Source organism: Anolis sagrei, chromosome 1, assembly GCF_037176765.1.
Source record: "Anolis sagrei isolate rAnoSag1 chromosome 1, rAnoSag1.mat, whole genome shotgun sequence".
Lineage (NCBI taxonomy): Eukaryota > Metazoa > Chordata > Lepidosauria > Squamata > Dactyloidae > Anolis > Anolis sagrei.
This window is the reverse complement of record NC_090021.1, coordinates 22,986,653-23,013,095: the sequence shown is the minus strand read 5'-3', so window position 1 is coordinate 23,013,095 and position 26,443 is coordinate 22,986,653.

Below are 26,443 nucleotides of genomic sequence, written 5' to 3'. Positions count from 1 at the left end.
CAGTTTTTAGGTGTGGCCTGGAGGAATCTTTTGTTGAGAGGTGATTAGCTGTTCCTGATTGTTTCTTGTCTGGCGTTCTCCTCTGTTTGAGTTTTGTTATTTATTTACTGTTTTAATTTTAGAGTTTTTTTTAATACTGGTAACCAGATTTTGTTCATTTTCATAGTTTCTTCCCTATTATTCCAGGTTATGCTTGGATTGTCTATATTCATAGATTGGGTCCTGTGCCTCCTGTTAGAAGAATGGAAGGAAAGCAGCATTGCTGGTAAGATGGTATAGGACAAACATTGCATATCAAGGGGATAAGTTTGTATACCAAGGGGATAAGTTTGGTGTGTCAAAATTGTTCTGTCCATTCCCTTAAATGGATAACACCTCTTTAAACTTCTTCAAGGAATGCAGTAGACTCTCACTGAACAAGCACACTGGGGCTTAGTAGGTGCCAGATAAATTCAGTTTCTGGTTGCTTACAGTTATTATTAAAATAGGCCTAATTAATACTATAGGAATTCCTTGTGGCTCTACTGGTTCCCCTCATCTTGTGTTGTCATTGTGCAAGGCCAAGCTGTACCACAAAGTGTTGTACTGTTGTGCACCACAATCCTTGTACAGCAACCAACCATGTTGCTCACTGTGCTTAGAAAGTATTCCAATGACATATCTGCAACGCTCCTTTCCTGAAAATATGACCATTGTGAATGTCACAATTCGAAGCTGCAGAGTACTAAGTTGGTTTATGACATTGTAAATTCCCAGCAGAATGCCAGCCTGAGTTTCTTATTTGAGTGTATGAGAAACCAAGGGGGAAATCTGTAAGTTTAACTTAAGGAGAACTGCAGCATTGATTTCATTGCCTCTCTGGCTTATCACACACATAATTTCTTTCTAGCCAAGATGGGAAAAGAATAAGACCTGTTCATTGTCAAGGTCACAGCTTTTATTCACTCCTCATAAAGAAAAACTGATGCCATTTTATGCATTAGAAATGTAGGACAGATAGGAAGGAAAAGGGAAAAAAGAACATACTGCTCTCCACCATGGATCCTACCATGAAAGATGACAGTGTTGTATAATGTTTTGGGCATTGGACTATGACCCTGGAGAACAGGGTTAAATTCCTTGCTTAGCCATGGAAGTCCATTGGATTGTCTTGAGTAAGTCAAACTCTCAGCCCAGAAAACCTCATAATAGGGCTTCCTTAGTGTAATCGGAGGTGACCCCCCCCCCCCCGGGCTCTGTAAAAGATAGTTCAAATTCAAGAAATTCATAGTTTTGCCAAGGACACCAGGCTGGAATGATCCCATAATCCCCTATCCCTCCTCCTGTTTTTATGAATGGACTTCAGATACTCAGTGCTTTTATGAACTTTTATGAACTTTTTAGAAACTTTTAGGAACTTTTATGGACTTTGTGGAGCTGACATGACTTCCCCTTAGACCATGCATGATTCCCCCTTTTCCTATGTATATGCTCCCATGCCCCCATGCCCCATTCCCCATTCCTTATATGTGTGTATGTCTATATAAGAAATTATGAAGTAAAGTGACCTTTTCATGAACCAGCAACTCATGGCTCCTGGAGTTTCCAAACTTCCTGAGCCAATAATCCCCAAATAAAGGACTAAACCAAAACCATTTGCATGGACAATAAGTAAATGGCTCTTTTTTTCCTGGACCTGCTGGAATGAAATAAAACCTCAGTGGCTTTCCTTCAACTTGGTGAGATTTTATTTTGGGAAATTTAGGGAAAAATCTTTCTTGGTGCTTGCTGTCTCACCAGGTGATCCGGATCCTCCTTTATGTCTGGCCGGTCTCTGCTTAAGCAGGGCCTCCCAAATTTGCATTCAGCATCATTGGGATCGCACTAAGTCATAAACAACTTTAGGTCACACAACTACAATTTGGTTAAAAAGGCCACTTTGTTTCAGTCACTTGAGCATTGGATTACAATTGTGGAGATCAAGGACCTCATCAGATGCAAGATTCCCTCTGTTTCCATATACTTTAAAGACGTGGTCCCACTGACAGATTTGTGATAGATTTTCTTGACAGTGGCAGTTAAGTCGGGAATGACTTGGCATTTAATGTTTGCCTTTTTATACGTGTGTAAACAACTCTGAGTCCCCTCTAGAAGAGAGGGCAGTCTAGAAATAAAGTATTTATTTATTTACTTCACGTGTATACCGCTTTTCTCACCCCAGCAGGGGACTCCAAGTGGTTTCCAACATAATTATGGCAAAATTTAATGTCTCACATACAGAAACCTAACATAACAATAATAACATACAATTAAATCATAAAACACAATATCAATTAACATTTAAAACATATCAATATAAACATTAAAATCACACAATCCAAAAATCATTGTCCAGGCTATTCCAAATATCATATCTATTGCGCATCATCCCTGATCATTCCTTGTACTGCTTACTGCCCAAAGGATTGGTCCCATAGCCAATAATAATAATAATAATAATAATAACAACAACAACAACAACAACTTTATTCTTATACTCTGCCACCATCTTCCCGAAGGGACTCGGTGCGGCTTACAAGGGCCAAGCCCAAAAATACAGATAAAAACCCACACAATAAAAGAAAACAACAACATCAAAAACATCATAATCACAATTTACAAATTATAAACAGTATCATGGCTGAAAGATTAAGTGCTGAGTGTGGGAGGATCAGGGAATGTGCAATCGTTCCTAGGTAGAGCCAGGAAAAGTGGAAGATTCACTTCAATTTCAATTAAAGGTCATAGCTGAAAGGGTAACATCCTTAGGCATTTACAGTAATGGGATTACAGGTGGGAGGGCCAACTAAAGTGCAAAGAGCTATGGCGGGATTGATCCAATTTCTGGTGAGCTGCTTAATCAAATGCACAACAGAACATCCAGGTTTTAAGGTCCTTATGGAAAATGGATAGGGTGGGTGCCAATCTGATCTCCTTAGGTAGGGAGTTCAAGTAGCCGAGTTTTTACTTTTCTTGTGAAGACTTGGAGGGAGGCAGCTGATAAAATTTTGTTGGGGACGGAGTTCCATAGCTGAGGAGCCACACTGAGAAGGCCCTGTTGTGTGCTTATTATTGAAGGCACACAACAGCAAAAACAACTGTTAAACCTTCTATTTTCTATTATGCGGTTGCGGAGATAGGTAGGACCAAAATCATTCAGGGCTTTATAAGTGATAACTTGCACTTTAAATTAGGACCGGAAACTTATTGGGAGCCAGTGGAGCTGCTTTAGTAGGGGCGTCATCAAGGATCTACCCTAGTTAGTAGATTGTCCAGGATCTACCCTATTTGGATGGGAAACTATTGGAAAATAGAGGAGGCTGTAGGCTATATTTCAGAAGAAGGAACTGGCAAAACTATCTGAGTTTTGCCAGTTCCTAAGAAATCCCTGTGAAATTCATGGATCACCATGAATTAGGTTGTCAACAGGCAACCTAAAGGCACATCTACATGTACATTGACAACTAGGAGTCCTCTCAAGTTTTCAGGTTGGCATCCCTAAATGGGAACCTTTTTCTTACATCACCAGAATTTCTGAATGTCATATTTTCAACTCCTAGGATATATCAGAGAGTCTACATGAACCCATACATGTGTAAAACCAATAGTGTGTGTGTGTGTGTGTGTGTGTGTGTTTTCCTGTCTATCTGTTTGTACCACAAAGGCTGTTGCTAAGTGAAGTGACCCTCTCTGATGTCACTGGGAAAGAAAGGTGACATTTGTATGAGAGGGAAGAAAAGAGCCACAAAGACAGTCATGTTGCTATGGAGACATTGTGAGGTAGGCCTTCTCAGAGCTGGAGAAGTAAAAAGGGAGAGGAAGAAAAGAAAGAAAGAAAAAAAGAAGGGAGAGGTCCAAGAATGAGGTCCATTTTTGAGGTCCAAGAATGACCTAGAGTTACCTTACCTGGCTAGGAAAGTTAACAGAATGACCCCCAGCTGAGTCACATCAACAGCTCCTCATTCCTTTCTCAACAATGTATGAATTCTGAGGAGGGTACAGCTAAAACCCTTGGCAAAAATGGCTCTGAAAGCACCCTGATCCCATGCACAACACAATGAACTTCTCCCTTGGAAGCTTAAACCCATCAGTTTGGAATGGCCCCCAATTGCTCCATCAAGGGAATCTTCTCCTTTACTAGCCAATAGCAATCAGTGGACATTGTTTATCCAAAGCAATCCCATGCCATCCCAATGGGCTCCTCACAGGCAGAAAGGGGTGCTGGATACAGGAAACAGGCTCAAGAATTCTTCCAATAAAACTTTATTAAGTTTCCCACCACACTGTGCACCAATCACCATCTGTAAATGAATTAATGTATGTTTGAACCAATAAGATTGTGGATTGTAATTTGCTGATATGGGAAAATTCCCCTGGCATCCTTCCTTGGTCAATGGAGCAATAAAGGATCTCCGATCTTGTCCTTGGTCTCAGTGTGTATCTATTGGAACAGATTGTACTGGCATGCCAGGAAACAGACCCTGAGATTTGGACATCAGTAGGGAAATGGAAAAGGTATTGTTGTTGAGGCACTGCACCCCTTCCCCAACTTAATTTGGGCATTTGAAGGACTTCAAGCAAGATATATTTTTATATATATTTTTATTTTTAAAAACCTCTACCATTCTATCAAAGTTTTGCTATTCCAAAGCTGCTGGAGGCTCCAGGAGGACCCAGCAGCAACTGTACCCCAACCTATATCAAAACCAAACTCTTTAAAGATATTTTTGGTGTAACTTGTATTAATTATGTACTGTATCAATTCCTAAAATGAATAAATTATATTAAATGTACTGTGAAGGCATCCATTCCCATAATACCCCCTGGGAAGGGGGATTGCTGAACCATTAGAAAGGTCACTCCAGCATTCTCCTGGACTTGATAATACAATTTCCTTTGTATATATAAGAGGGACGGATAATCCTTTTATCACCAGGGTTGGTTTATACTGTTTTACCTGATTAAATGTGACTAGATGCTTATACAAGGCAAGTTGTGTCACAAATCACGACTGTCCCTATTCAAATGAAATGAGTACAGCCATTTTCTACAGAAGAGGAGGCCTAGACAAATATGAATACATTAGCCTTTTGAAAGGACAGCCAAGCCTCTGGTTACCCAGGATTAATAGCTTTTGTTTTCCGTGCCTTGCACCTTTGTCTTTTTGGAACTGGACACTTAAATAGATCAAAGAGTCATTTGCAGACACAGCTATAGTTATTGGGCCAAATGTCTCTGTAATGGACTGGGCTTTTAAACCAATCAGTAATAATCTGTTCTTCTTCCTGCCATGCAGATCTCATCCTCCTGTCTGTGACAAAAGAGAAACCCCCAACCAATCCCTGTCTGGATCCTAGCTGGCCCACTTTTTGCCAATTAGGAGGAGATGTGGGAAGTCTGAATGGCTGTCAAAACAGTATAAAATGTATTGTCTTTTACTATGAGGGAATGCTTGTACATTTTCGAGTGGTGACCCTTTTGGCCAGATGTTAATAACCCTCTGTAGTTTGCCTGCAAATCCAGAGTGTTTTGTTCTCTTTCCTGGCTGATCTGGTTTAGAGGAAGCTCACCAGGTATGGACCTTCTTAACCACAATCCTAGCTGAAATCACTACAGTGTGGAGGGAATGGAAAAGATGGGAAAGCATGGGAAACCCCTCCAACACCTAGTCAGTGATGAAGATAGATATAGATAGATAGATAGATAGATAGATAGATAGATAGATAGATAGATAGACAGACAGATGCTAGTTCTTATGGAAGTGACCAGAAGTTCATGTCCTGAGTTTTGCTTTTGGTTTGGTTTGGTTTTTGTTTGCTGGGCCAGGGGGTGCAGGGGGGGGGGGGAGAGACTGAGTGTTCTACTTTATAGGAAAACCAACATTCCTGCAGCCTTTCAAGACTTAAAAATGGCGTCCAATGTCCTCCTTTTTTTCAAATGTTTCAAACAATATTTCACCTTAAGACCAGCCTCTGAGGTCTATCTCTATTTATCCCCCAGGTTGGCATGCGCCAAGGAACGGGGCATTTCCTTTGGTGACCTCAATCCTATGAAGTAGCCATCCCAGGAGTCTATGCTTTCTTGACTTTTGTGTTATTTCAGAAAGCCCGTGAATGGTTTTATGGTTTTAATTACTTTTTCTCTTAACTGCTACCTTAATGATAGTTTAATATTGTTATTCTATCTGCCGTTGGTATTTTAACCAGACGTTTCACCTGTTTTGTCTGCTGCCAGGATTTTATTGTTGCTTTGCTAGTTTGTTGTTACAGATGTCATGTGAGAATATTGTTCTACTAACTAATTTTAAAACAGCTGTGATGGGTAATTTACACAGAAAGTCAGATTTGAAAACTCTTAATTAAAAGAGAAATCACAATTTAACCATGGCAGCAACAATAATCCAAGTTGTTGTTTGTTGTTGTTCATTTGTTCAATTGTTTCCGACTCTTTGTGACCCCATGGACCAGCCCACGCCAGAGCTCCCTGTCAGCCATCACCATCCCCAGCTCCTTCAAGGTCAATCCAGTCACTTTAAGGATGCCGTACATCCACCTTGCCCTTGGTCAGCTCCTCTTCCTTTTTCCTTCCATTTTCCCCAGCATTATTTTCTCTAAGATTTCCTTTCTTCTCATTATGTGGCCAAAGTACTTCATCTTTGCCTCTACTATCCTTCCCTCCAATGAGCAGTCGGACTTTATTTCCTGAAGTATGGACTGGTTGGATCTTCTCGCAGTCCAAGGCACTCTCAGAACTTTCCTCCAACACTAAAGTTCAAAAGCAACTATCTTCCTTTGCTCAGCTTTCCCTATGGTCCAGCTCTCACATCCGTAGGTGACTATGGGGAATACCATTGCTTTTACTATGCAGATCTTTGTTGCCAGTGTGATGTCTCTATTCTTCACTATTTTATTGAGATTGGCATTGCTCTCCTCCCAAGAAGTAAGTGTCTCCTGATTTCCTGGCTGCAGTCTGCGTCTGCAGTAATCTTTGCACCTAGAAATACAAAGTCTGTCACTGCCTCCACTGCCTCCATTTCCCAGTTGTCAATCATTCTTGTTGTCATAATCTTAGTTTTTTTGATGTTTAGCTGCAACCCAGCTTTTGCGCTTTCTTCTTTCACCTTGAGTCGAAGGCTCCTCAGCTCCTCTTCACTTTCGGCCATCAAAGTGGTGTCATCTGCATATCTAAGGATGTTAATGTTTCTTCCAGCAATTTTTACCCCAGCCTTGCATTCGTCAAGCCCTGCACATCGCATGATGTGTTTTGGATACAAGTTGAATAGGTTGGGTGAAAGTATACAATCCTGTCGTATGCCTTTCCCATCCAAGTTGGCTATATTTAAATCCAAAATGTGGGCAAAGGTGTAACTTTTTCTGCCACAACAACCCATTCATAGAATATGTGCTGCATTTGTTCTCACTTCCACATCTCTAGTATAATTCACAGATTAGGCTTGTCATTTGGGATCGTGCATCTTTTCAAACTCTATCCTTATTAATTTTTGCACACTTTCAACACTCCATTGAAATAATTAAAATAGGCACCTATTTTATTGTATGAACTACAAAGTCCTTTATTTCCAGGCAATTCATGGTTTTTTAAAGAGCATTTCATAAATACTCTGCATGGTCGGTTTTCAGAAGAAAGTATACAATAAGACTCCCATCACCGCAACCCACTTACCTGCATCTAAACAAAAATGGTCTTTCTAGGCATTTGCCCAGTGCAGTTCTAGGGTATGCTTCCCCTCAAAGTTACCATAGAATCATGCTGGAGGACCTAGAAAAACCTAAAGCAGAAACCTCTCTAAGAATTTCTAGGTTCTCCAGCATAACTCTATGATATGCCGGACTTCTAGAGAGCCTATTTCTCTATGTTTGCCAAAGAAATTCTATGGAATCCTTCAGCTGGAAGGCTTTGGCTGGGTCTACACTGCAGATTAAATGTATTGAAGTGGATTATATGAGTCTACACTGCCATATAATCCAGTTACTTGCATTCCAAAACTGCATTATACAGCAGTGTAAGATACAGTTCATTTCAGGTAAAGAAAAGAGGTCTCTGCTTTTAAAAAAATATCACAGTGTCTATAAGTTATCAAATAATGAAAAGGGAGAGGTTTTATGGATCACAAATGATTTGGTTGTTTTAAAAATATCATTTTAAAGTCATAAAAGCTTTATAATTATGGTTTTAATATGTGCTGCATTAGCAGCCAGTGTTTATAGGATCTCACACTGATCCCCTACATATACATAATTAAAATAAAAAATAAAACCCATCAAGGTAAATTGGAAGCAATAAACTTTCCTCTCCATTTCTAAGAAATGAGAGTTTATAGAACTTATAATTGATCTTCAGCTTTTCTCTTGGAAGCAAAACCATTTACTGCAGTACATACAATCATTGTAGGAAGGAAACCAGCAAAGATATACTTTGATGATTAATGAACAGCTGGTTTTGAGAGGAGACCCTGCAGGGTTTGAGCTTTGGATTATGACTCTGGAGACCAAGGTTCTGATTCCCAATCAGCCTAATGAGTGACACACCCTCAGCCTCAGAGGAAGGCAATGGTAAATCCTTTTTGAACAAATATTGGTGAGAAAAAACCCCATAATGGGGTCACCATAAGTCAGCATACAACAACAAGCACTAGAGCTCTCTGGCTGAGAATCCTGATAATACGATCCTTATAGCAAAGAGACTCAGTTGCAATGCCCCTTTTCTGAGAAGGCAAGCCTGGAACCTCTGAGGCCCAGTTTTCCAATAAAGAGCTGAGAGGGAGGAGATTGGTATTACAGAGACTTTATTTGGCAAATGGGGACCTGCAGGTGACCGCTCTGAAAGGAAGTGCCACACTGAATGAGGTCTTACATGGGATTCTTATATGTAGTTTGGCAGGTACAATTCACACTTTCAACAAACATCCTCTTTCCCATGCCTATTTCTCCCCATCTGGCACTTTTATGAGTTGTTTGTCTAAACAATTCAAGTAAGCAATTTCCCTCAACAATTTCTTGATTAGAATAATTCTATATATCAAATACCATCTGGATCTTTTGGTCCAATCTATCAAACACTATTTTCTTTGAACTGTCTTACATCTATGTGTTGCCTATGTGAGTTCTTTAGCTTGACATTCCAGACCTTCAATTGATTCCATATTGTATATTTTAAAAAGGTTTATTGTCCTGCTTCTCTCCTTAGGGTTTCCATTTGGTGCATGTTTTCTTTGTTCTGTTTATATGAGCCCGTGTGTGTGTTTCTCATGGCTAAATTCTTCCAACATTAAAGAAAATGAGATTATTTTATTTCTCTAAACCTATTCTTCTATAGATAAAGATAAAAGTAAAGGTTATCCCCTGACATTAAGTCCACTCGTGTCCGACTCTGGGGGTTGGTGCTCATCTCCATTTCTAAGCCGAAGAGCTGGCATTGTCCATAGACATCTCCAATGCCATGTGGCCAACATGACTGCATGGAGCGCCATTACCTCCCCACCAGAGCAGTACTTATTGATCTCACATTAGCATGTTTAATATTTCTATTTATTAATAAAATTAAATGAGGTTCAATGAAGTCTGTGCTCTTGTTCCCTTCAATAGTGCTGTCATTGTATAATATAAAAGAGTCCAGGGATTTTATGGCTTGAAGATACTCAACAACAACCTTTAATTTAGTGATAGTCCATGGAGTTTAATGGACTTACTTAGTTAGCAGCCCAATCATCCCTGAATTCATAGGATAGTGCAGGTCTCCTATTCTTAGCCAGAAAGAGACCTAGGAGGGGAGAGCTTTATAACCCCCCCCCCCAGTCAGCACAAAGGAAGTATGCACCCCAACAATAAAAAGAGGAAAATGTTGATTTAAAAATTGCTTATTTGTATTTACTAAGCTCCTATGTGATTGCTTTTTTTTTACACCCACTCTCTTCCTGCATCATACAAGCCTAGAACCATTAGTCTTCTTCCCTCCCTCCAGGTAACTGGTCATGTGAACAAGTACTGTTAATAAATCTAATTTTGTATCTTTTACAATGACTACTCTTGTTCTTTCTCTGCTAGTGTCTGTGAGGAGTGGGCGGGACTGGTGGTTGTTCAGCTTCTGCCTGGGCAATTGATTATTCTAGTTGAGAGAGAGCCAGTATTATCTCTCACATGTCCTAACCAAAAATATGCACCTCGGCATTTGTAACTTTGCTATGATTCTCACTGCCCCCTCCCCTCTTTAATTGAAGCATGGGCAGCTAAATTTTAATATTGTGCAATCTGAGACAAACACAGAAAGAGACTGTGAGACAGAGTTATTGTATTTATTTATTTATTTACGATCTTTCTCTCCCGCCTTTCTCAAGCCCGAAGGCGACTCATGGCGGCTTACAAATTGGCAGCCATCCACAATATACAATTAAAACATTAAAAACAACATTATAAAATCAATACAAAAACCATTAAAACCATATAATAACCAATGTCTTCCTTGTATGTATGTATCTCCACATTTTCCCATATGGGACTCAAAGCAACTTAACCTCACATAAAAACAGTTCTACAATAGTGAATACAAAAATTAAAAAAAATTAAACACAATCCAATTTAAAACAGTGAAAAGCACATTAAAACTTATCAATTGCACTACTTTATCCAGTTAAAAGCTGAAGCCACATTTCATTTTTTTAATTGCTTACGGATGACAAGAGAACAAGGAGGGAACCAATTAAGTCTCCGGGGCAGACATATTGTTCTACTATTGTTCCAATCCTACAGGTGATGCAGCACTTCATCTACTGTTGGATTGCAAATCCCATCAGTTACAGCTGATAGCATGAAATGTTGGCAGTCTAAATGGCTGCATTATTCCTCTGTTAGAAGACATTTTTTTCCAGCCTGCAGCCCTCATCATCCCTCACCTTTGGACATTCCTACTAAGGCTGATGGGAGTTGTAGTACAAAACATCTACAGAGTACCAGATTGGGGAAGATTACTGTAACATGTTTAAAAAATCCTCAGGATGTTAAAAAAATTAAAAATATGTTCACAGTTAATAAGCTCACAAGGCAAAAATGATTTGTCCCTGTTTGAATTAAGCAACCCTCCAGATAGCTCAAGCCTCTGAAAATTACTTTTTAAAAGCATCCAATAAAGGAATTGGAGCAATATCTAGCAGCATGTTGCTACAGAAAGTGTGTATACATGGCATGTGAAAGAACCACAGCACACAATCATGCTTAGATTTAAGGAAATTGGAGTATTCAAGGCATTTAATATGAAAGAGGGATTTCAAAAGTCTTGCCCTTCCCCTGAAAAGCATAACATAGAAATAGACAAGATTTTTTTTTTTACATTGAAGGGCAGGGATGTTATAACCACCACAGTTTCAAAACTTAGAATGATTTCCCCAAAGTATTCACAAGAAAGGAGAAGGAAGTTTACCATCTCTCTCTCTCTTTCTTTCAGTTCAACTGGAAAGAGACGTTCTACAAAAAAGAGGATGTCATTGACAGTTAAGAGAGATCCTCGGAGAAATATAGTACTATAGAAATCTCATCAAAATCAAATCGCTACAAAAGATTTGTACTGAGCTGAGAAACGCTGTATTGATAGTGGCTGTTATATAAGTAACATATTCTGAAATGGTAGCCCTGATTGAAAAATCCACCTAGGAAACTTGTGATGTAGAATATACCCTGCCATCCTGGTTTGGTATTGATAGTCCCAGTTAATCCCCTGCTATCCCATGTTTTCAACCATTTTTTTTTCACTTACTGCAAACGAAGGCCCCTTCTACACTACTATATAATCCAGATGATCAAAGCAGATAATGCACATTATCTGCTTTGAACTGGATTATATGAGTCTACGCTGCCATATAATCTAGTTCAAAGCAGATAATCTAGATTTTATATGGCAGTGTAGAAAGGGAGAAGACTGGAGAAGAGAATGTTAAGAGTGGACATCATAGTGTGATGCCGTAGCGTATTCTATTTTGGGCAGATCTCACCCGAAGAACTGTGTCCAGTTCTGGGCATCACAAATCAAGGAGGACATTGACAAACTGAAACATATCCAGAAATGGGCAATCAAAATTGCGAATGATTGAAAGACAAGCTCTGTGGTCGAAAGGTCACGGGTTCGAATCCGGGGAGCAGCGTGACCTCCTTCTGTTAGCCCCAACGTCTGCCAACCTAGCAGTTTGAAAACATGCAAATGTGAGTAGATCAATAGGTTCCGCTCCGGTGGGAAAGTAATGGTGCTCTATGCAGTCATGCCAGCCACATGACTTTGGAGGTGTCTGCAGACAATGACAGCTCTTCAGCTTAGAAATGGAGATGAACACCAACCCCCAGAGTTGGACACGACGGGACTTAATGTCAGGGGAAAACCTTTACCTTTACCTAGGAAGTTGGATATAATTAGCTTGGAGAGGGGAAGGCTGACAGAGGACATGATAGTCATATTTAAGTATTGAAAGGACAAGCTCATTCTTGTTGTTCCTAAGACTTGGACATGGAACAATAGATCAAACTGCAGGAAAGGCAATTCCATCTAAACATGAGAACCTCCTAGTATCATGTATATATTTCACTGGATGTATTTAACTGGCCATTTTTCTATAGTGCTTTTATTGTGTATTCCTGAATAATAGAATGGATTTGGACTGGATGGCCCTTGTGGTCCTTTCCAACTCTGTTTTCTATGATTGTAGAATCCTGATCTCATAAAGCCCAAAGCCCAATACTCAGAATACTATGCTGTGATGACTCCAATTTAAAGATGGCACAGAGTTAATCCCTGTACAATAGTCTTGAAGTATATCTTTCTGCAGATAGATATGCACATCAGTTGCTCATGGGGTTGTACAATCATTTGTACATGGAATTCTGAAAATACTTCCTCCAACTTTTTACCAAAAAAACAAACAAAACAATGCATGCAACTATATTGGATGCCACCTGTGTGTGCTAATTCTGGACACGCACAGCCGCCATCATAATGCTAAATGTAGTGTGGAGGATTACAGTGTAAAGCTGCAGTCTGAACAACAAGCATATTTATGTTTGTTTCATTGGAAATAAATAGAACAGAGCAAAATCAAGCCACTGAATACAATCAGATGGGGAGCCGACATCCAGTTTTCATTCTCAATGCCAATAAAAGTAGTGGTCTTCAATAACGACTTTTCAAGGACATTTTGAAATCTTTCTGCAAGGAAGAAGAGAGAATTGCTGACGCCCACAGATAAATTGATCTGCCCAGTCCACCCCACTCTTTTTTTGCATGACATTTAATGGTCCAATTTCTGTTCAGGGAAAAGCTGTCATTAAGAACCGCTGAGTTTATAAAACCTTCACATTATTACTCAGCCAATATACTGAACCTGGTCCCCATTTTTCCATTTGTACCATGTTTCTCAAATATTGAATAATGATATTATTATGATTCATGAGTCTGGAATACTAATTCTCCATTTCCACAGTTATTTGAGATTTACATATAAATATATAAAGAATAATAAGTGTATGTATCTAATTCAAATTACTTTAAAAAATATTCCACCTCCACCACCACTGAATAATATTTGCGCATCAAAGGAATCCACTCGTATTGTACCATTTTTGCCTATATCACCTTATTAATGAAATCTTTCAAATAAATGTATGAAAGTTTTGATCCCATATAGTTTTTAGAAGCTTACACTGCAAGTTCATGCATCCCTATGCTACCCCTTTGGCTAAATAAGAACTACTAATTGGCTGCTTTTAATCACAACAACAGACTCCAAATCCACATTGGATATTTTATAGTATGTAACATACCTGGAGGGCATCATATTGTAAAGGTAAAGGTTTTCCCCTGACATTAAGTCCAGTTGTGTCTAACTCTGAGGACTGGTGTTCATCTCCATTTCTAAGCCAAAGAGCCAGCATTGTCTGTAGACACTTCCAAGGTCAGCATGACTTCATGGAGCACCGTTGTAGTCTTGTGCATTTGTATAGAATCACTATCCGTTTCTGTTTGTTTCATTTGTAAGGTCCCATTTTAGTTTTCAAGCACCTCTCCTGAAAGCGGGCAACTTTCCAAATGAGCTTTTTCATCCCTGGCCTGAAAAAACAAATACTTTCATTGCATTAACTGCAATGGGTGGGCTTCACACACTCCCCTTCCCCTCAGTTTTAGGAACTAGCAGGCATGGCTGCTTTCTGGGCCTGCATGCCACACATACACTCTCTTTCCAAGGATTGTGTGTGTGTGACCTGCAGGCAAAAATTACCAATGCCTGCCAGGACCTGCAGCCAAGTGTCAAAAATCAAGCGACCAAAAGGTTACCATCCCACTTTCCTTTTGTTTCATTGATATTTTTGTATTGGGGGAAGGGATGCCATTTTGTGTCATCTGAATTTTTTTGTTGTTGTGTCAGGAGTGATTTGATGTTTTTATCATCCTTGTGGGAGGCTTCTCTCCTGTCCCCGCATGAGGAGCTGGAGCTGATAGAAGGAGCTCAAATAACATGTGGGACATTTTGCCTTGATTTTCTGGGTTATATGGCTGTGTGCAAGGACCTATAGAAAGCTTGTATCCATCAACCTGGTTTTGCAGAGTGGTGGGACATACAACAGGATTGGCTTTGGCAATCTCCAATTTCAGGTAGGTTCACATGAGGTAAAGTGGTCTTCCAGATACCCTAGCCCTAAGTTACTTAGGGCTTTGTTGGTTAAAATCAACACCTTCAGCTGAGCTCACAAGTGAATTGGTGGCAAGTGCAATTGTTGCAAGACTGATGTTATATAAGACTGGTCTCTAATACACACCTAATGACCATCTGGCTTAGGGCACTGTGTGCAAGCTGTGACTTCTGAATATGTTTCAAGAGCAGCCCCACATAAAATACATTCCTGTGATCTAATCTCAAGGTCATTAAGACTTGAACCACTGTTTCCAGATCTGCTTTCCCTTGGAAAAACCTAGCTGGCATATTGACTAAAGCTGGAAAAGGGTACTCTGGAAAAAGGATGGTTCTCTGTGATTTTTTTAGATAGAGTAAGACATGAATGTTTAAATAAATAAGCACATTCTACTTCATGTTTAGTTGGCATCTTCTTCCTTGTATTTTGATTTCTTTAGTGTAGTTGCTATCCTATGGAGTGGGAGAAAACAAGCATTTTCCATCTCCAAAGTGACAGCCCTTCAGATACTTGGATATGGCTGTTATATCTCTTCGATTTTCTTCAGGCTAAACTCGCCAGCCTTCCTAAACATTTCTTCATAGGCTCTGGTTTCTGGACCCTTCTTGCACGGAGCTAATTAGCTGACAATTCTCTTGAGCAGGTAAAGAGTTCATTTTTATTAGTAAATAGGGGGTGCTGATGAGGGAGAAAATTTACCCGTTATCCTTCTTGCTAAAAAAAAATGGGCCCTGGCCTTGCATAGATTAAGAGATGCCAAATTTACAAATGCAGCTTGCACTTGCTTCCTCTGACCTTGATGAGTTATATCCAGGTGGTTCTTCTATCCAATGACATATAGATCTGTCATCCAGGAATCAATGGCTCCTGCTTGAGAGAGCATCAATAAAAAAAATCTCCTTAATTAGTCTACCAATGAGAGTCAGAGGAGCTCTGATTTAGGCAGCACACAGCGGAATAGAATTGTCAGGAAAAGCTCCATTTGTCACTTCACTCCCACTAGCAGAAGAAAACCAAGGACCAGCCATCATTTCTATAGATGAAAAAGGAAGAATTCAGAAATACACCCCCACTGCCAATGGAAAATAGCCACATTTGCAAGTATGTGGGAGGAAGTCCCTGGGCTTTAGATTTATTTATTTTTTGTTCTAACAAATGCACGGCCAGTGCCTTTTCACAAATTTCCGACTTTGATTTCTTCTTTCATTATTATGAAAAGAATCTTGCTCAGTTCCACATCTGCACTAAATATATCACTAGATCTGAACCTAACAGCAGAATTTACAGAGGACTAAGTGGACGGGGAAGAGCTCAAACCACGGGTATTTACAGATAGGGTTGTTGTTGTTCATTCGTTCAGTCGTCTCCGACTCTTCGTGACCTCATGGACCAGCCCACGCCAGAGCTCCCTGTTGGCCATCACCACCCCCAGCTCCCTCAAGGTCAGTCCAATCACTTCAAGGATGCCATCCATCCATCTTGCCCTTGGTCGGCCCCTCTTCCTTTTGCCTTCCACTTTCCCCAGCATAAATTTATTTTTTGTTCTAGCAGATAGGGTAAGGTAAAGGTAAAGGTTTTCCCTGACATTAAGTCTAATCTTGTCCAATTCTGGAGAGTGGTGCTCATCTCAATTTCTAAGCCAAAGAGCCGGCGTTGTCCATAGATGCCTCTGAGGTCATATGGCTGGCATGACTGCATGGAGCATCGTTACCTTCCCACAGAAGTGGTACTTATTGATCTACATACATTTGCATGTTTTCAAACTGCTAGTTTGGCAGAAGCTGAGCCTAACAGCGGGAGCTCACCCCGCTCTCCGGATTCGAACCGCCAATCTTTCAGTCAGTAAGTTCAGCAGCTCAGTAGTTTTATCATTGCTAATATCTATACTAAATAAGACTACCAGGGCAAATCTGGAAAATGTAATTAAAAAACAACTTATTTCTAAATCTGGACCTGGAGGACATTAGGCTGAGTAAAGGTTGCTATGTGGTACAAATGCCTAAATTTGCTTCCACTGCTTAAATCATCCTTCCCTCTCTTTCTTGGCCTCTCAGCTAAAACATAGCATAAAGAATGAAGTTAGCATAGTTGAAATGTAGCATGGATTTATGGATTTAATAGAATCAGGATGTCTTAATCAGAAATACTGTCTCCGTGTGACATACTGTTTCTTTTGTTTCCTGCCTGTCCCTTGTCCATACTGACTGATGGGTGAATCATCTCTATCAATCTTCTCATGATGAGTCATTTGATCATTCATCAACTTCCCTAAAATACCTAGACATGATCATCTCTTGCAGGAACAGAGTAACATGGAGGAGGACTTTGGAAGTGGCCCTCCTTCCCCAAGTCCATCTCTACGGATGGAGAAGGAGATTTAATTATATCGATATTTGCTAATATTCTACATCAGTCACTTTATTATATCTAAATAAGTAAGTACCATCTCCTAGGCCAATCCAACTCCACAGCCTACCTTAAGAGCCAGCAGCCTGGTCAGGCAAAAGAGATCTCTTTAGCTTCTAATTGGTTCATAAGGAAGATGATGTTTTCTCTTTCCTCCATCAAAAACTTGCAAAAGGGACCCTGCTTCCAATTGTCTAAGGGTGCATCTATACTGTTCAACAGCCCTTTAACTGCCATGGCTCAATGGTATGGCATCACGGGCAGAGGTGGCCCTAGGTAATTTTCAATGGTAAGCAAACAGTATTTTGCCCCCCCCCCCCCCAACTAATCACTGATATATATTTTCTGTTTGTTGTGGGAGTTCTGTGTGCCATATTTGGTTCAATTCCATCATTGGTGGAGTTCAGAATGCTCTTTGATTGTAGGTGAACTATACATCCCAGTAACTACAACTTGCATATGTCAACGTCTATTTTCCCCCAAGAGCGCCTCACGAGCGCCTCTGGGCAAAATCAACTATACTGCACATGCTTACTTTGCGTAAAGGGTTGAGCCGCCCCTGATCACGGGTGTTGTGGTTTCAAAAGGTCTTTAGCTTTCTCTGCCAAAAACCACAAGTGTCTTGTCAAACTACAAATCCCAGGGTTCGAAAGCATTGAGCCCTGGCAATTAAAGCATTATCAAACAGTTCTATAGTGTAGATCAGGCATGAGCAAACTTCAGCCCTCCATGTGTTTGGACTGCAACTCCCACAATCCTTAACCGCTGAGTGGCTGTTAGGAATTATGGGAGTTGTAGCCCAAAACACCTGGAGGGCTGAAGTCTGCCCATGCCTGGTGTAGATGCAGCCATATCCTCACTAGCTGGAGAGGGATAGAAATATTATTCCTGCTCTGCTTGGAAATGAAACAGATCTCTTTTATCTGATCTGGTTGTTTGCTCTTAAGTTGGTTGGTAGGGAGCAGGCTGTCCCAGGAGAGGTTATTTAGGGTGCATCTGCAAAATGCTCCCCAAAATACAAATATACATTGATTAATGTTAGCAATTGCACAAATTGGATTGTTTCCATGCATGGACGCCTCTTGCCCCCACACTTGAGAATAGATGCATTTATCTGCTTCAGGGCACCCACAATATTCCTCCAGGAATTCAGCATTCAGATGTGAGATCCAGCATTCACTATAACATATGGCTGGCTTCAGCCTCTCAAAGGAGACTAGACTATATATACATTTTTATTATCTATTCCAGCAATTTGAAATACTTGAAACTTGGAATAGGAGAGTAAACTGGTAAACAATTCCATTTATTGCTCTATTAATCAAAGCACCCAAAAACATATTGTAGAATTAATGCTGCTTGACATCACTTTAACTGCCATGGCTCAATGCTATGGATTCATGGGAGCTGTAGTTTTACAAGGTAGTGTTGTACAAGGTAGTGTTGTCCATCTACAAATCCCAGGATTCCATAGCACTGGTTTATGGCAGTTAAAATGATGTCTAGTTGTAACAATTCTACAGTGTAGATGCACCATTTGTTGGCTTGTTTGGTAACTCAGCAGTGGTCAAAACAATTTTGATTTTTATCACCAAGAAAAAATGAATTGAGATTTGAACATCCCAATAATTCACAACCTCTCCAAGGAGTACGCAAGCCAGGTATGGGTGGTCTCTGGACCCCAATCTCCTAAAGGTGTCCCACATGAAAAAAAAAATATTTAAAAAAATTAGAATGGTTTTCAGGTGCTTTTCAGCCCAAAATCATACAGTATGCCCATTAAACATGTGAAAATATGGGGGGGGGGGGGGAACACAACACTGAATCCCCACAAGCACCCCAGAACTCTCTACCACCCCAAATGTCTCATTGTTTTTCTGCATTCCCGAAAAACCTACAACAACCAATTAATAGGACATGATGTAATATTTTCAGTTGCCATTTTGAAAGGGACTGGAGAAGAAAATGCAGACTCTTGATTCTGGTTTGATTCTGGGATAGAGGACACCACTCATGGCACCATTGGTCCCCATATACACACAGTTGTCCACTTCTGACCTAAGTAGAGCTCCAGACCACAGCTTGGCAAATGCAGCTTTACTGCAACATGGATCAACTTGTTTCTGGCAGTGGTGCCTTCTATGTCAGCCACTGGTAAATCAACAACTGGTTTTAGCATGAACTTTCAATGAGTTATTTATTTATTTATTTATTTATTTATACCCTGTTTTTCTTTTGATATGGGACCAGAAGTGCATCTCCAAAGTTCTGGAAATAATAATAATAATAATAATAATAATAATAATAATGTAAAGGAAAGCCAAGAATCTGCTTTAATTGAAGTCAATAATCGGAAACTTCTCAAAACACAGCAGACAAAGAACCAGTACAAGAAAACTGCACTACAAACCAGAGCTGACAGCTGACACAACAAAGCATTGCATGGGCAGTTCCTTGACAAAACTGAACAAAAAGTTGACAAGGAGAAGATCTGGTTATGGCTCACAAATGGAACACTGAGGATGGAGACAGAAGGCCTGATTCTTGCAGCCCAGGAGCAAGCCATCAGCTGATTACCCAAAATGCAGACCGTGCAAGGAAGTGGATGAAACCATGGACCATATGCTCAGCTGTTGCAAGAAAATCACACAGACAGAGTACAAACAAAGGCACAACTCTGTGGCCCAAATAATTCACTGGAACTTATGTCACAGGTACCATCAGCCAGTAGCAAAGAATTGGTGGGATCATAAACCTGCAAAGGTAGTGGAAAATGAGCCCACAAAAATACTCTGGGACTTTCAAATCCAGACTGACAAAGTTTTGGAACACAATACACCAGACATCACGATTGTGAGAAAAAAAATGGATTATTGATGTCGCCATACCAGGTGACAGCCGCATTGAGGAAAAACAACAGGAAGAACTCAGCCATTATCAGGACCTCAAAATCGAACTACAAAGGCTCTGGCATAAACCAGTACAGGTGGTCCCAGTGGTCATTGGCAAACTGGGTGCAGTGCCAAAAGATCCCAGCCAGCATTTGGAAACAATAAACATTGACAAAATCACGATCTGTCAACTGCAAAAGGCCCCTTACCTAGATCTGCACACAATTCGAAAATACATCACACAGTCCTAGGCGCTTGAGAAGTGTTCGACTTCTGATTTTGTGATACGAAATCCAGCATATAGATCTCATTTGCTGTGACATACTGTGTTTTTGTGTCAGAATAACAACAACAACAACAACAACAACAACAACAACAACAACAATACACTTTATTTGTATTCCACTCTATCTCCTCAAGGGGACTCAGAGTGGATTACAAACATTCAATACCTTTAATACAGTGAAAAAACGACGACACACAAATGCACGGAACAATGGTAAAGGCTTCCCCTTTCATCTCCAGCTTATGGAGGCAATGCTCAGCTCTGGCCATGGGGAAGAGCCTGTTGTCCATGGACACCTCCTGGTCACCTTGCCGGCATGGTTGCATGAGCTCCTTTATTACCTTCCTTCTGAAGCAGTACCTATTAATCTACTCACATTTGCATGTTTTCGAACTGCTAGGTTGGCAGGAGCTAGGGCTAACAGCAAGAGCTCACCCTGACCCGCAGCTTTGAACTGCCAACCTTCAGGACAGCAGTTCAGTAGCACAAGGGTTTAACCCATTGTGCCAACCACAGTCCCCTATCTTGCAGGGATACAATTTCAGCATCTTACAGATATTCTTCCAAGTTGGGACTAAAACCCAGAGTAAATTCACTGATGAGAAAACCATAAACCACCAGTTCTATAGTTACCAGCAAAATAAGAAACCCATTGCATCCCAAAGAAGAGAGATAGAGGCAGCTGTCAGAAACAGCTATCTAAAAAAAAAGCAGCCTTGATTTAAAACAAGGCTGTCTTGATGCTTATACCATTATTGTTGATTTGAAATTGAAAGAATTAACTAGTCTTTGCCAACATCACCCTCGTGTGAAGTGACCTTGGAACTTTTGCAAAACTAAATAGAATGTGTTAGCTTTCTGGACCCCAAGGAGAAAATGTTAAGCTGAAAGACTCCAAACAAATAATTGTGTATGCACAATAAGTAGGAGCAAAACAAATGCAACCCCTCTCATACACATTTGTTCCCCCAGCTTCTCAGAGTATAAAACCAGATTTGATTAAGTTTGTTATTTCTAAATGACCTTTTGAATACAAAACAGAAGAGAGTTTTCCAAGTCATTTATAGTTCCAATAAAGTGAATGGAGCCGAGATGAATGATCAGCAATCCAGAGATTGACTTTTGCTGTAAGTAAACCTAAGTGGTTGAACGAAACAGCAAAATGAAAAGGAAAATGGATTATCGAGAAGTCTGACAGGAACAAGACAATGCCAAGAAAATGAATGAAATGTAATCAGATCTCTTTGGCCCAAGATGCCACAGCCTGCACCAAACTAGTTTTCTTGAGCTTGGCACAAGAATATTAAATGGCGGAAACTGGGCAGTGGTTTCATTTTCAAATTGTGCTCTTATGAGTTCGCCCAAGAGGCACAGAGGTAGGAAATCATTACTCTGTGCCTTGTAAATGCTGGGTCTGGAACTAAACCTGTGGAGATGCAAGTGAGCTCCCATGTGGCAGATGTTATTAAAATGCAAACATCTTTCTTCCCTGCTGAGCAACATCTAATAACTGGTGGGGTTCGAAATGTGTTCACCACATTGAGGATGTCTAACCTGGGACAGGTTATGGCCGGCTGTCATAAGACTTGTCAGAGGCATATTTTGCTCCTTGCAGCAAACAATAAAATGGCAACTGTTTCTATTCCAGGTACAAAAGTTGATAAGAATAGTCACTGAAACTGGTTTAAAAATTGTGTTTTTTGGGCTGTATGGCCATGCTCCAGAAGCATTCCCTCCTGACGATGTCTGTCATAAATGCAGGCAAAACGTCAGGAGAGAATGCTTTGTGGCCATATGTCCAGAAAACACACAACAACCCAATGATTGCATCCATGAAAGCCTTCAACAATTGATTTAAAAATTAATCAGGGTAGACTAGGCAAAGCTGGTAGGCTGTTAGGATTTGTGGGAGTTGAAGTCCAAAACACCTGGAGGGCCAAAGTTTGCCCATGCCTGGGGTAGACCAGCCAAGACAGGCTTCCAGGGTGACTAAAATAGTGAAAGATCTGGAAGCTTAGTCCTATAAGGAGCAGCTTATAGGGTTCTGTATATTAAGAGGTGACATGATGGCCATGTTTAAATATTTGAAAGGATATCACACCAAAGATGCAGCTCCAAGACACAGACCTATGTTTTCAAACTACAGAAAAAGACATTCAGCATAACCATTAGAAAGAACGTACTGACAGTAAGGAATATGTTGTTTCGGAGCATGAAGGAGCCTCTTTCTGTCAGGAGGACTTTTATGGTGTATTCCCACATGGCAAGGCACTGGACTGAATGGTCCTTCTGCTCTCTTCCAACCCTATGGTTTTATTATTCTTCCCCTCTGCTTCCTAGTGTTGCTGGGAGATGCTGCTGAATTATATCTGGAGAGTGACATGATCCAGCTTCTGAAGGCAGCAGGTTAACTGGGGCAGCCCAAAGGCAATGGCAGGCAGCTGTCTTCTCCAACACCTTGCTGTCATGACCCATCACCTACCACCTGAGGCAACCATCTCATCCTACCTAACGACAAGGTTCAACTGCGCCCCCACAGATTCAGACATTCATTGGGGAGCAAGCATAACTCATTGGCTGACTACATGCTTTGCATCTTAAGTTCAAACTCTGGCATTGTCAGCTTAAAGGATGATTTAATAGCTATTTAGAAAAACTTCAGCTCAGAACTTCAACATGTTATTTTTCTGTCCAACAGCTCCTAGAATGCCCCAGCAAGCACATCCACTTTTAATCTCAGAAAAGTAATACTTTTGCAGCAAAAGAAAGGACAAACATGACAGATTGCTCTCAGATCCTGACTGTCTAATGCATCCCCGTGTCCTGAACTCTTATGTCTCCACTTTGGGTCCAGCCTCAAACAACGTGGCTGAAATGAAACATCAAACTATCCAAACTCAGAGCAAGAAAAAAATTAACTATTTGGACTGCAGTTTCTAGAATCCGCCCCATTCATATCTTTATACTAGGACAGTGGTTCTTAACCTGTGGACCACCAGTGGGCTGCAAGGGTGAAAATCTGGTCTGTGAGCCTCCTTCCTCTTTATTTTTATCTTATTTCCATTCCTTTTACACTGCCTGCCACTCCTTCCCTGTCCCTGACCAGCCCCACCTCCTTGAATAGTCTCACAAAACCCTCTTATAGTGCCGAGACAATGGGGATGTCAGGAGGGGAGAGGCTGACTACCCATGAAAGATTACTACTACCACCACAATCCACTCTAGATTATTAAATATGGTTTTCTGTGGGTGAGCAGATGGCGACTACTGGATGGCATATGTTTGGAATCAGAAATTAGAGGTGATGTGTCTATCCAATACAATTTTCTGCATCAGCACCCAAATAACTAAACCAAATCTAAAGTTGACCAAAAATTGATTTGTAGCCCTTTTGGAGAATGGTCAATGGTCAAAGTGGTCCCTGGTCAAAAAAAGGCTGGGAATTACTGTTCTAGAGGATTAAACTAGGATACAGTTTCTTGGGGGGGGGGGGGGGGGGGTTCTTTAAATCATAGAATCATAGAGTTGGAAGAGACCTCATGGGTCATCCAATTCAATCCCTTGCCAAGAAGCAGGAAAATCACATTCAAAGCACCCCTGACAGATGGCCATCCAGCCTCTTCTTAAAAGCCTCCAAAGAAAGAGCATCCACCACACTCCGGGGCAGAGTGGATCACAACTACAAATTAATATAGTGACGACTCAGACCAGCCCTGGAATACAATTTGTACCATGTGATTTTAATGATGTTTTAATGCTATTTTTAATGGGTTTGGTTAATCTTTTTGTTTGTTTGTTTACTGATGCATTAATATATGATATCGAATTGTTGCGTTCGTAAGGCCGCCCTGAGTGCCCTTCAGAGTTGAAAAGGATGGGCTATAAATGCTGTAAATAAACAAAATAAAATAAAATGAATTCTTTCTCTTTTCTCTGGTTACCCCCCCCCCCCATGAAATTTTCTTCAAGTCACCAAATTTGTAGTATTGAAATAACTTAAACCTTCACTTGTAAATTTAGAAACACAGTTCAGAGTTCAGAAGAAAAAAGGCAGGTAACGTTACCAAGGGAATATGAACATGGCAAATGTAAGAGCTGTAGGCATGAATGAGTTTAGGATTGAAGAAATGATGGAAAGTTTCCTTTTGGGGCTCCAGAAAACTTATTTGTAGGGAAATGCCCTCATTGCCTACCTCTGCACAGCTGCAGTCCTGCAAACCTCATCCAAACCAAGCCAATGGGCTCTGCCTGGAGCCAGTTCAAAGTTGGAGGAAATGGTACAATTAAGTGATAAGTTCCTTGAGGACTGTATTATTACATGTTTGGCTATGATCCCATGTTAACATCTACTGGTCACAGTCAAGGACCATGACAATTGCTCCCTCATTGGCATGGAAGGATAAAACAGGTGTCTTTTTCCAGTATCCTCCATGCTCTATCCTAGCTTTTTATAGCACATAGAAAATAAATGATGGTCCTTCCTGAATAGCTGGAAGTTGTGAGAAATCATGTTAAGGGAGAGCTAAAGTGTCTTAAATAACACATAAACTTACTTTTCATCACTATGCTGATATAGCCAGAAATCCTGGGACTTGTAATCAAAAGCATGCAAGGGACTGGATCATGGAAGTCTGACATACATACAGATGCTGAGATGGTATGATAGCAGGGTCTACAGAACATTTATTTATTTACAGTATTTATTTACAATATTTATATTCTGCCCTTCTCACCCTACAAGGGACTCAGGGTGGATCACAATGCACAAAACCATGGCAAACATTCAATGCCATAGACAACAACATATACAGACAGACAGACACACAGAGGATATTTAACTTTCCAGCTTCATGAGGATATAATCAAATTCCAGCCACCAGGGAGCTATCATTTCACCATCCACTTGTGACACTGATGGAGTACTTCCTCATTCTTTTGCACACACTGGAGATTTTTATGACATTGTAAATTAGTTAAATTAGCCTCCCCACATAAACGGTACCTAAATTTCCTACTTGACAGATGCAACTGTCTTTCGGGCTGCAAAGGTCAACAGCAAGCTAGACAAATGGCTGGGAGCTTACTCTGACCCGGGCTGTAGTAATTTTAATGCAGCTGACTCCCAACCAGTTACGCCACACCTGGTCCAGCATGTGCAGCAAAGGGAGTAGACATTGGAGAGGTCCTTTCAAATTGGTATCTGGATAAGGAAATAAATCTTTCAGACACACAACAAAATTCCCACCTTAGTTTGAAAAACACTTCTTTTGAAACGGAGATGGCGAGATGGCCCTTCTCATGCAATGAATTTGACATCTCTGCCAGATCATAGCTAGAAAATTGCTGGACACCTGGAATATGGAGTAAAACTGCAGTCCCAGTGTGGTGGCCATGATGATGATGATGAAGATGGTGATGGTGATGATGATACTAAATCATCTCTCACCTGAATTTCAGGTTATTTCTCTCTTTTCTTGATTCTTGGTCACATATTACCTTCATAGATCACAGAGACATCTGGTGGTCAACACTGTATTGCAGCAGGTCATATTAGCAACACATATACATGTATGAACCAGGGATGTATTTTTTGACCTACTATTTGCTTTACGTGTGGAGGTTTTTCACTTGTAATAACATGTAGCTGAGGGCCAGTTCTCAGAAAAAGGCAGTAGTTTCTTTATGTTCATTTGGCAGATCCCTTGCAACTCACAGCAATCCAGCTCTCCCGATTTATGTGTAGGTCCCTAGAGTATTTTCATGAGAGAGCTCTAACATGAGTTTGGGGCTGTTTATGTGAACATCCTCCACTCTAAGCAGCAATAGAAAAAAAAAAGACACAATGCAACAGAACACTATCCAGTTTACACATCTGCATTACAAGCCAATATTTGAAGCAAGCATTGTGTTATCAAATTAGGTTGTCATTCTGCAGTCGTCATCCCCAAACTAATATAATCTGTCTTGCTGGTTTTCATCCTGCCACATCTTTATTTGCATAGATCCAAAGATATGACAAGCAACTAGCACATACATTCTGGCCATTGATCAAAACTGAGCAGAATTCCTTGCTGGAAGTCAATGCAGAGCTTACAGAGCTAGCCTGTGTCTTTCATGTCACAGCTCAGTTAATCTATTCTAAGTTTTATAGATGCTAT